The following is an 11,755-nucleotide window of genomic DNA, read 5'->3' as shown; positions in this document are numbered from 1 at the left end:
CCGTAGATGTTTTTAATGGTCTCTGATAAACTTTTATTAAAAAAGAAAGAAAGAAAGAAAAAAAAGTATGGTTTTTTTTTAAGTAACTCTTGTTCTCATTTTCTCTTACATAAATAATAAAACATAAAGCTTGACCCCATTTTACAAGTTTTCATCAAAATAAAATCTAGTGACACTCAATATCTAAACACTGAGAGATATAGGCTAATTTTATTATCAGCTGATATCCAGTTGTATATTCTGGTGTAACCAAACAATATAATCTGTTTTAGATTAGGAAAGGCACGAACCTGATAAGGCCAAAATCACTGCTTACCTTCAAAGTTACTCAGATCTCTTGATAATAGAACAACTTTGAACAATACAAAAGTACAGACAGTGTTTATATACTATTTTTTATTTTATTTTAATGTTGATTTCTGATGTTACAGTTGCTTTCTTATTTTTTACTCAGTTTATGTCTATAACAATGATCATAATCATCATCACAATGGCCAGAACATAAAGTGCAGTAACTGGCAATGATTCTTTCACATTGCTGTGGAGGAACCTTGTCCCACTGCTATCTGCTAAACTGTTGAAATCCAGCCATATGGGAGCATTTTCAAGCATTAACTGACAAAGCATTGTGATAGGATTTCAGTCCGGACTTTGACTGGGCCACTCCAAAACCTACATTTTATGTTTTTCAGAAGTGGACTGGCTTTTGTTTCAGATCAATGTCCTGCTGCATAGCCCAAGGGTGCTTCAAGGCACTAAATAAAGACTGGACACTACTTCAGGATTTTCTCATAGACTACAGAGTTCATAGTTCCATCAATTACGACAAAGCACCCAGATCCTGAAGAAGCAAAGTAGCCCCAGAACATCCATATTACTAACACATTTTTTATGAATTGCTGTGTTAGTTTTACATCAGATATAACAGGACTTAAACCTTCTGAAAAGTTCAGTGTTTGTCTCATCAATCCACAGAATATTGTTCTAAAAGTCTTGTGGATCATCAAGATCACCGGAGTCTCAAAGCCTTGTAAATGGCCTTGCAACCCTTGATACATGTCAGTGACTTTGTTTTGTTTTTTCAGTTCATAGGATAATGTGTCCCTTTTTGAGCTCTTTTAACCTACTTCACTTTGTCAAACAGGCTCTATTTAAATGATTTATTGATTTCACATATCTGGCAGTAATAGGTGTGGCTAGTGAAAATTTTACAATTACTTTTTCGCACAGGGGCATATAGGTTTGGATAGCTTTTTTTTTTTTTTTTACATTATTAAATAAAGTCAACATTTAAAAACTGCATTTTCAACTAACATCAAAATTTGTTTTTATAAAATGTGACAAACCAAACAAAAAACAGATCATGGGCAAATACTTTTTTATTGCGGCACTGTATTTTTTATTAAGATAAGCAGCTAAGAACACTTTTTCTTCATTTCTCAAATGAGACGTTTTGACCATGTCCAAACTGCTTCTGTCCACGACACCGTATACTTTAAGGAAGTTTCTCATGAATGATGTGTTCTTTGTAAAGCTTGCAGATTGGGTGGATGATCCCATGGAACTGAGTCAACAATTATTAAACTAACATTACTGTAATATGGATATAGCTGGGCGAAATGGGAGGTTTCTGTTGGTTTTGTGTGTCACTCAAAGAATAACAGTGGGCAGTGAAGGGTGCAACAATTATATGTGATAGAGCAAAAGTAAATATAACTCAGAGCTCAAAAGTGTACAGTAGAGTTTGTTAAAAAAAATCTAATACTCAAATATTTAATTGGTGATCAGGAGGTCTTGGGCAGGGTCAGAGAAAGCCTTGTTTCGTTATTATAGACATATTGTTGGACTGGGTATAGGTGCGCCCTCACTGTTTTTTCTTCTTTTTCAATAGACCTGTTTTAACACTACTGACAGGTCCTCTTTTTTGATAAATGTCTCGGGGTTCAACTGGTAACAGTAATTCCAATATTGTGTCAATATTAGATTATGGCAGACTACAAAGACATTCAGTGCATATGGCATCCAGTTTTGCTGCTATAAAAATGTTATTATGCTATTATATTAAGTAGGTAATATGATATGATTGTCGTGGAAAACAAAACATACCAGGTTGGAAAGTCATGAAGGAACCAGACCTGACAGAACTGAGGATTGAGGTACTTAGGATTTCTGGAGACACTACAGTCTTGGGACCTCTGATTAATCCTTCTTGACACCAAACTATTTGAGCAATGGGTTGCAAAAGTTGTTTTTTGTTTGTTTGCTTGGTTTTTTTTTAAAGCTTACATGTTTTTTATACCTTTTTATGTGTTTGAAATTTGGCCAGTTTTGACCTCATAAGTGGTCTATACTGAATATAAAACTACAGAGCTAATTAACATGTTGTCCACTTGTCCACAAAAAATATACACAGACATGATATGTCTGGTTCAGTTTTACAATTTCCTGAACCCCTGATTTTACCTCTATTTAACACATTGATGGATCTAAAATCCATCAAACTAGAGACAAATTTGACCAACAACAGCATCAGCGGGCAAAATTTAGTAGTACCTGTGCAAGAGTATAAAATATAACTTTTAAAAATGTTTTTGATTGAAAAGTCATCAAATTTCAGGCTGGAAGAATGACATTTAGGGTGTCTGTGAAGGTTCTCAATGGTCCAGGTCATCTGCGGTTATGTAGCTTGGAAAGAAAAGCGTCTGGATTTCTTTAAGTTGCTTGAAGACGTTTCACCTCTCATCCGAGAAGCTTCTTCGGTTCTAAGTTCAAATGGTGGAGAGTCCCAGATTTAAGCCCTGTAGGAGTGTCCCCTAAGAAGGACATAGACCCCTATTGATCCTCTACCCAATCACACGAGCCAAGGTGTGAAAACGTATGAAGGTCACATTCAGCCAGGGTTTCAGGTGAACTCATTGTGAAACCTGGCCCCAGCCTATCATGCAATTTCCTGAGGTCAGATGGCCCAGGATGTGAGTGGGTGTTAAGGCATCTGGGAAGGGTTCTCAAAACTGGATTATAGATGGCAGACAGTTGGTGTCTTAAGCCACCGCCTCGGTTCAAAGATGGTCGTTCACAGTAGACACAGATGGCTTCTTTCACTTCTCTTTCAAACCATCTGTCCTCTCTGTCCAAAATATGAACATTGCCATCCACGAAAGAGTGACCTTTGTCCTTTAGATGCAGATAGACCGCCGAGTCTTGTTCCGCCAAGGCGACTCTTCTATGTTGTGCCATGCGTTTACAAAGTGGGTCTTTAGTCTTTCTTCAATGTACAGGTCTAAGCAATCCTCATTACACTGAACAGCATATACTACGTTGTTAAGTTTGTGTTTAGGAATTCTGTCTTTGGGATGAACCAGTATTTGTCTGAGTGTGTGAGTGTGTGGCTGGGTGTGAAGTACACTGGGATGTCGTGCTTGGAGAAGAATCTCCTGAGTTTTTCTGATAAACCGGCTACATAGGGGATGACAATGTTGTTGCGTTTGTCTTTCTGATCCTCCCTAGTTGGTGTCTGATCTCCACCATTTGACCTTAGAACTGAAAAAGCTTCTTGGATGAGAGGTTATTTAGGGTATGTTTACTAATGTCAAATGTCAAAACATGTTTCACCATTGAAAGGTTAAATATGTTTAGCAGCTAGGATAACAGAAAGTATTGCTGTTGTTTTGACTTGTTTTGCTATGACTATTTGCATATTACCATACCAGCACTGACTATAACAACTACTACCCAGTTGGGCAGGTTTCATACAACAACCATGCAGTCACGAAACTTTACTGGTGTGCAGCCATGATCGGAATAAGAAGCTTGTTTGAAGATTGGTGTGGTCTGAGTCAATTGATTGCAGAATGTCAACATGTGGATGGACGTTGAAGCCGGCATGTGTTCCCAACACAGAATAAAAGTTAGTTCGCTGATATCAAAATCCCCCCAAATAAGGCTCTGTATAGGTATGGAGCAATACGTGTACAGTGCCTTAATTTCAGGTGGCTGTGGCTCAGGTGGTAGTGTGGGTTGTCTACCGATTGGAAGGTTGGTGGATCAATCCCCATTCCATCCTATAGTCTATCTGTTAAAGTATCCATGGGAAAGATATTGAACCCTGAGTCTCCCTCGATGCATCCAGGTGTGTGTGTGTGTGAGTGATTAGATCAGTGAGAATTATAGTAGAAAGTCCTTTGAGGGTTCAAACTGAGTTGAATGATTTCATATAAATACCAGTCAATTTTGGTCATGGACTAATTGACGATCCATGCAAGACAATTTAAAACGATGGCAAATCTTTTAGAGAGATTCACTCCACATGGAGCTCCTGTGAGGGGCATCAGATTTCAGTTAAATGAGACAACATTCACAGTAATATGTTTTAACTTTAAAATGATGGTTTACAATTAAAAAAAGCATCTTTGTTTAGTGAAAAACCTTAGCACACATTTAGAAATAATCTCATTCTATGCTAACAAGCCTGTAAATACATACAGCAACATATGTTTTCTGTACCATTGCTTTAAAAAAGTCCCTGTTTCTGCTGATCCAGCCAAAAACACCATGTACCTGAGTTTTTAGAATCAGAAATGTGACATAACGAGTTGCAAAAGTCTTTATAAAAGGCACCACGGTTTCATCTGTATTCCTGTGGCATGGCCGGCCGTACATGCGTCCAGTGCGGAGGTAATTTGACGCGCCACAGCACAAACGGCCCTGATGCACATAATAGTGTAAATATCACGCTCCACACCACTGTTACAACGATGTTGCAATTCAGAACTACTCACCAACAGGATATCACATACTGTGCTGTCATGCTGTGACACGTTGTATTCATCTTATCCTCCCCCACAAATGTCATTTCAGTTCTGTCCAGGATATACTACCTCGCTGCGGGAACTCTCAAATCCTTCAGCAAGATGACCATTTCTCAGCTGAAAGTCATCACATCTGTTTCCACACAAGAGGCCTGAGACTGAGATGGTTAACTTGAGGTTAACTTAGTGGGTGGATGACAAGTCAATTTTGACCTCAAATAGTGTGAAAAGTCTGCAGCTAAACAAATAGTGTGAAAAGTCTGCAGCTAAACAAATAGTGTAATTTATATCCTCCATTGTCAAATGGCAGACTGTGTTCCTCTCTGTTTATTGGAAAGCAGAGAGATCAGTTCATGCTTGCATTCTTAATTCATAAACACTGTTTTACTTATTGTATTTTCCTGAGTCACCGCCAATAGAAACCTAAAGTGAAATATTACTGTGTTTATTGTGAAAATGTCATTGTGATCCTTTTTAAAAGGACTGAAAGAAGAACGAACTGACAGTACAGAGGTACAAACTCTACCATAAAATAGAAAAACATCAGCAACAATGGTGAAATCAAAGACATGTAACACTTGGCACACCCATTCCTTGAATCACTATCTGTGGGGCCTGTAGACCACGCCTCTGCTACAGTTACACTATAGGCAGTTTTCTGAGAGTAGAAGTGGCCACAAAGGTCCTTTTGCCCCTAGTGTATTTCAGAAACGCGTACACATTGGCCATCACTGTGGGCGTAGCCACGTTTAACACAGGCAGCCCTTCTTGCTTCTCCAGCTGCAGTTTGCCAGAGAGGAAAGGCTCAGTGGACACAACAGGACGGTGGACCTCACTGAGCTCATAGCGGCTATTCTTAGAGCATGACATACCTAGGAGGGAGACAAGTCTTACATCAGCAGCCTTGCTGAGCTGATTTACACAGCGTATATCTCATTAAACTAATTTTAAAATCTGATTTACATAATATTGCTTTTACTTTATACATACGCTCCATCTAAAGGGCCCTTATCTCTGACCATTCTCTTTAGCACAGCTTTTCCAACTCAGTACAAGGCAGAGTCAAGGCGCACAGTGTTAGATGTGAAATGGATAAGTCTTGTGAAAATTGATCATTTTCTATTTAAATTTAAAGGGTTATAAAATACTGTTTAATTTGGTTTAAATAATGAGGGTTTCTGTTAATTATACCAACTGGGGCAGTAGATATCCCAGGATGACATAAAATACATATTAAATGATGAATATAGGTATGAGATGGCAAGATGTATCCCTAGTGCTGTTCCATTTGTCACTCCCTCTGTTACTATTAACATCATAATGATTATGGGCAATTGCTATTGTCCCTCATAAAGTCTGCATGACTGCTACATGCATAAAATGTTCATAAATGCCTGCACATCAATAAAAGGGCCCTCTAAAGCTCTCGGGGTAAATATATCTTTAACTGAGAAAAAGAATGATTAACCATTTACTCAGCATAGAAAGCGTCACATCCTTACCAACAGTTGCTCTTCAGACAGAATTATAAAGATCTAAGCAGCTAAGCAGCGCCTGTGCTTATCAACAGGAATTTACTACAATCATGGAAGTAAGTAATGGGATTTAACACATGGCACTCTGCACATGGCTGTGATTCAACAACACTCCGCACTGTCTTCAAAAAGCTTCTGTGTGTGTCTCATAGGGACATGAAGCAGAACTGTGGGTACAAACTAGAGCACCTCAGACAAGCTTTTCATTGGGTGACCATGTTCTCTGAAAAAACAAAGACTGCAGAGCTGCAACTGCTGTGTTTGGATGTGAGGACCAAATGATGAACTCCATCAGCTTTAAGTCCAAATACATTTGAATTATGAGAGATTAAGGTGCGCTGTAGGCATTTACATGGCCTGACTGGAGACTATGATAAAGGCCTATAAACCTAGATGTGCCAGCTGTGTGCATCCAGCTGATCTGGATGTGCACAGTTCTCTAGGCTCTGGGTAAAAAAAACCCACAATCTTAGAAGCAGGCCTGAACACAGTCTTATTTTATTTAATTAATTAATTAATGTTTTTTACAGCTGAGTCACCATTCTTGCAGTGGTCGGTGGGCCTTGCTTATTTCAAGTACTGGTGTATGAATAGCTAATGTCAGGCTACTCACATGACACAGTGAGGAGCACAATGACACACAGGTGTAGTAGCTGAATTGAGGAATTCATAGGCCATTAAAAAAGTGACAGTCGTGAATTGTATAATACTTTATTACACTGATCATTTAAATGGTTCTATGTCTTTTATAATCAATAATTTAAGCAATTTATCAGGCTGTTGGTGTTCATTCAGAGGTTAGCCAACTCCTAGTGCAAATATGCGGGCGTGCTAAACTTTGACAAGAGGAAAATGATCTAGGATTGTGTGAAAAGGCCACAGTGCACAACAGAGAACTACATCATAGAGGAGTGAAATATTAGACTTTTACTGTTAACATTTGTTCTTCTTTTGTTTGTTTGCATTTTTTGGTTTTAGTTCAGTTTGGCTTCAGTCTCACTTCTAGAGTAGCCTTGTTCATTTTAATCTTTAAGATTTGGACTTAAGTTTACTAAAATGCCCCCTTCACACTCCCTCCCACCATGTTTATTTTTCTGTTTAGCTTTAGTAAAGTATATGTCATGTAAAATATCAGTTGTCTGCTACAGGACATGAATGCATCATGTTGAGGGTAACCGAGTCACCGCCTTTAATTAATTGAATGATTTTAAGGAAATCCTGGATGTGAATTTTATAAATTTGCAGACAGATCTGCCTTACATGAATATGTTTGCCCAGTGCTGCTATCAAAACAGGCACACCTACTTTCTAAGAAAGCATGTCTGCAAGTGTACATGAACCATGACATTCAAATGCCTTCCTATTAAATATACTGGGCTCCATCCCCGTGCCGCTTTAGGTTTGGAGTGGCAACCTAAAACAAATGTAATAAGCTTACCTCCCAATTCTTACTAAATGAAAGAATAGGTTCCACAGCATGACATAAACAGCTATCTTCCCATGTGGACGCCATCGCTTCAACCTTCACGTGTTCTCTATAGTGGAAGCAGCCACAGTTTTCTGGACTGACAGTGAGTTCTCCCTGTGTTTAGCGCCATCCCTCTTATTTTTTTCAGCACAGGCAGAGGCAGAAATCATGTTGTTATTGGAACAGGAGGGACAGAATGGGTCTGCAGCGGTACACAGCAACATCAGTAACTTAGGGCGGGAAGACAGGAAAAGTTGTAAAGGTTAGGGTTGGCCAGTGATGCATTAGTACCATCTAGTGGCTCACAGGCATCTGAAAAGGTTGTGGCCTTAATACCAATAAGTCACTGCACATTTAATTTACACAAACATTTCCAGCGTGTCATAAATACACAAGAAAATTAACTTTACATCAGGTGCCTACAGGCATACATCTGATTTGTGTGCAAATAATGCTCAAAATTCTCTTTTCCTCTTCTGTCCTGATCAATATCAATATCAGCGTATCCAGAACACAATGAAACTTTATGTGCTTTTAGAGGCATCTGCAGTCTCTCCATATTTCATTTGGTGTGCAATGATGCTGAACTACAAACAGCACAGTTACAAATTGTAGAGGATATTAATTCAATTCAATTGCACAGCAGAGCTGGGAGCACATTAACACTCACAGCAGAATCCGAGACTCCTCCAGGCATAAACTGTAGCCTTATGGGAAAAGCAGACAGAAGAATAATCTGCCAGGGAGAGAGAGACAGCGCAGACTGGAGACCTCCATGAAGACACAGGTCACTGATGCAGTGCTTGTTAAAGCTGGAGGGGTCCACTTTGCCATGACAGTGTTTGAATGGTCCATTAACTTCCAGAATTTTCCCGCAAGCCTCTGGGTCAGAGGAGTGGACCAGACGCTCAGATGAACACTTTAGACAACTTTCTCCTATATTGTCTTGCTCAGCCCTCTTCTTCAAAGCGTTCCAAAATGGCCGAGATGGAGATGCTTCAGTGTGCCATTTGCTATGAGGTCACGAAGGTCACAGTCAGGGTTACCACACAGGCCACCAGTAGCATTAGCATATTTTCTGCAGAGATGAATGCCAACTGTTTCCTCCATGATAAAAACAAAATCCAAAGTCAATGTCCTTATAAAGTTCAAGTGCAAGTGTGCGGCTATAATGAGAAGGCCAGTGCAGTGGGGCTGAAGTGACAGGGCAAATTCCTGTTGGTGTAATCAACCTGTAGGGGGAGCCATCTGAAAGGAAGTGCAGAGAAACTTTTACGGAAAGGTAACCTTCCTGTTCATTTGTTTACAACTTATAATGGTACTCACCTCTGTCCATGCTCAGCCAGTAACTTGACTGACAGGTACTGTGCAACTTAAAGTCATTCAAAGGAGATTATGTGATTACCACCGTGCCAACTTGTTTCTTTATAGAATCCAAAGAGTAATCAAAGCTTTGTGCAATGGAGTCATATTTATGATATTTTGTTCATCTTCCAAAAGGAAGATGCACAAAGTTCTTAAGGTCTTAAATGACACTTGTAAGGCCATCCTGATTATCTTCACTGTTGTAGAGATTTCAGTGTTTCTGTGGTGATCAAAATTATCAAATCAACTGAAATAATAAAGGCACAATAAAATAAAATGATTATTGGGACTAGAAAACTCCTGCTGACAGGCAGCACTTATGAAACTGCTGGAAAGTAAAGTTAAATGGATTAAACAAATGTGTCTGAGTTATGAGATAAAGTGCAAAAACTCTAATCACAAAAGTTTAAAAAAAAAGTTAAGTTGGATGGCATTAAATGCAATCTTTTGTGACACATCCATTTAAAAATGTTATAGTTCCCTGTGAGCAAAGGATAAAACTGATCCTTTATCAGCTTAAAAAGCAGCACCGTTCTGCTCAGGTGGGGAAAAGATGTTAAATATACGTTTAGGGCTTTACTCGCTTTAGGTAAAAATGGCAAGATGTAAAATAAATTCAACCGTTTTTTGTTTTTTTTACAAAGTTAAAAAAGCAGCTTTATCAGAAAACAAAGTGCCACATGAAATCTGATAAAGCAGGAGTAGTGCTGCACGGTGCAGCTGACTCAACAACGGTTAAGAGCTGTCACTCAATCCAGCAGAACCAGCTATGCCTCCTTTTCCTTGCACAGCCCCAGGTATTGTCAAGGGTGTAGCTCTCTCCCTCTGGGCAACAAGCTGGCTCATAGCACACTGTGGCAATGGCAGAGCAGTTTTACTGCTCAGAGCATCCCTCAGCCTACGATTTCACCCTGATATACAGAAAACAGTGAGTCACCGTGTGCAATTGTCCAATTGTTTTCAAAACACCAAGCAAACAAGACAGCATAAAATAAAGGTTTTGTAATTTGTCACGTCATATGCAGGTGAGGCATATGCATGATTGCCCAAAACACTGAATCATGTTACTAACAGTGCATAGAAAAACTAAGGCAAGGCACAGTTCAGCTGTGGCAATAAGTGTGTTTATAGCTATAGAGCTGGAAGGTGGTAAAGTAATTAAAGGAATACAAGGTTTAGCTAAATGTGCAGCTACTCATCTCATAGCCCTGTCCACAGAACAAATGACATTGCTCAGGTGTGATGCAGTCCTTCTCACTTTGCATGTATCCAGAACTAAATTGACATTCCTCATAACAGTGACAGAGTACATCAGATAAAATAAAGCAGGACTCAGGGCATGCAGCAACACATACAGTGTAGTCAGACTCTTGCAGGCACAATAGTGCTGTGGGAGAAAAAATGGTTTGTGTACTTAGCAGAGTTGAGCTAGTCTTATACATCAACCTGCTGAGTTTAATGAACAGAGCATGACAGTTTTAGCAAATGCAACAGAGATATGTGTGCAGACCTGTTTGATGTACATGCACTGGCAGACCATACTGGGTTTATGAAAGAATAAATATACACATATACATGTGAGTCAAGATTAATCTTAATCATAGCTCTTCTCACCCTGTGTACTCTCTCAGTGTACTGCAAAACAATTCTTCTCCCATTAGGAATATTGTACACAAGTCATTTACACAGTAATGAGAACAAGGCAACCACCAAATTATCCCACAGGCGCAAGCAGTGTACTGCAGAGGTTATTAGATGTAACTGTTAAAGGAAAATTCAAATATTAAAAAGTATAAAAACAAAGCACGCTATTTTTACGAATATTTGTAACATTTTGTTATTTTTATGAAACTTTTCAATCATAAGTTTCTTTTGTGACCCAGCGACAGCTAAGCTGGTAGATGACAAAAAACTGGGCCGCCTTGTCCAGCATAGCTCCTGAAGTACCTGCCCCCTACAGTATTATGCTGTTATTTTTGTGCCACTATTCTGAGCGCACATAAAAAAAAATATGAGCGCAAGTAAAAAAAAGTTTGCAGGTGCAAGTGTCGCATTTTGAGGAGAAATTTGTTTTGAGCGAAGATAAGCTGAATTTGAGTGAACATAATTCATTGCTACGTGCAAAAATGTATTTCAGTGTTTGCTATTATCCACACACACACACAATAGCAGCCCCTCTCGCTCAATTTTTGTATTTGCGCTCGCTCGCAATGTGTTGCTCGCGCTCTCAACATTTCTGCCCGTGCGCGTTCAACTCTTTGTGTTATATTTGTGCCACAAAACCAGCCAATCACAGACTTGGATGCAAAAATATCTGATTGGCTGTTCTGGTCTCCAATTAGCTCGAAATGACGAAATGCAATATCCCAGAATCCATTTCGTCCAAAACTCAAACGAGGCAGTGGCGGAGGAACACGGAGTGGCGGAGTTTGAAATATTACTCTGTCTGGGTCACAAAATAAACTTTTAAGATATTTTCATGCGAGAATGGTGCTGTGTAAACTTCAAATACCTGCTCGATTCATCAAGACATCACATATTTCCATAAGTGCTCTAACGTTTTTGGAGATGCCTGTTAC

The sequence above is a fragment of the Astatotilapia calliptera genome, chromosome 11, assembly GCF_964374335.1.
Source record: "Astatotilapia calliptera chromosome 11, fAstCal68.1, whole genome shotgun sequence".
NCBI lineage: Eukaryota > Metazoa > Chordata > Actinopteri > Cichliformes > Cichlidae > Astatotilapia > Astatotilapia calliptera.
Note: the sequence above shows the minus strand (reverse complement) of the source record.